General features: G+C 29.0%; 1 non-coding gene across 1 annotated transcript; it reads left to right on the forward strand.

Moving 5' to 3' along the window:
- The first annotated feature begins 290 nt into the window (after positions 1–290).
- On the forward strand, positions 291–372 carry TRNAS-GCU (transfer RNA serine (anticodon GCU)). The gene has a single exon. It is a non-coding gene; the product is annotated as a tRNA-Ser (tRNA).
- The last annotated feature ends 627 nt before the right edge of the window (positions 373–999 follow it).

A 999-nucleotide genomic window follows, 5' to 3' on the forward strand; every position in this document is an offset into this window, starting at 1 on the left:
ACAAAAAGAACTTCTTTTTAACTATTTAATCGATAAATTAGAATTGCTTTCATTACTGTTCATCCATGTTCTTCTTTTTTATTGTTACTTGCACACATTTACACACTTGAATAAACAATATTGAAAACGAAAAAAAAAAATAAAAAAAATGTTTTTATCTCGTAATGTTTGTTGCTGGCATTTAGTGAACTATGCTTTGTTTGCTCAAAACCGATTGCCGATTGCCGAGCGCTGAGCGGAGAATGCGGTCATATACTTACATAAGTTGGTAGGCGCAGCTTTCACAACAAGACGAGGTGGCCGAGTGGTTAAGGCGTTGGACTGCTAATCCAATGTGCTCTGCACGCGTGGGTTCGAATCCCATCCTCGTCGATTAATACATTTTTTTATTAAAAAACTAAAGTCGGGGAAGTTTTTAAAATCAGTAATTTAGTTTGACATTATTAGAGGCAGTCGTTCAATACTTAAAATTGCCGAGCTAATAAAAAGAAAGAACAGCTTGTTAAAGCGATTGTATGTATGTATGTAGGTAGCGGCTTTTAAATAAATGTACATAAGTATGTATGAATGTACTGAAGTTGAAGTTCGATTGGCTATCAACTTAAGCCGTAAAATTAGGTAAGCAAAAATGAATAGTAATTATTAGGTACTGATTATTTGTTTAGAAAAACTTCTTTTATAAGCTAAAAATATAATAAATTTTACGTTTGGGTTACTAGTTAATTTAAGATAAGATTTAAAAAAAAAAAAACAGCAAAAACGTTTGAACAGGTTTTTTCCAGGAACGGTAATCATTATGAGTAAAATAATTTCAATCAACATTTAATCATTATTTTCTGATTTTTATTTTTTTCGCTTAAAAATAATAATTTTTAAAGAGTTTTATTATTTTGCTCAACGGAAATAATTATTACTTGATTTTTACTTTTTTCGATCACAAATAATGCTTATTTTATGACTTTTATTTTTTCCCTCATAAATAAAAAAAAATATTATTGA

Source organism: Rhagoletis zephyria, unplaced genomic scaffold (assembly GCF_001687245.7).
Source record: "Rhagoletis zephyria isolate East Lansing unplaced genomic scaffold, Rhagoletis_zephyria_1.1 Rzeph_scaffold_00296, whole genome shotgun sequence".
NCBI classification, from domain to species: Eukaryota; Metazoa; Arthropoda; class Insecta; order Diptera; family Tephritidae; genus Rhagoletis; species Rhagoletis zephyria.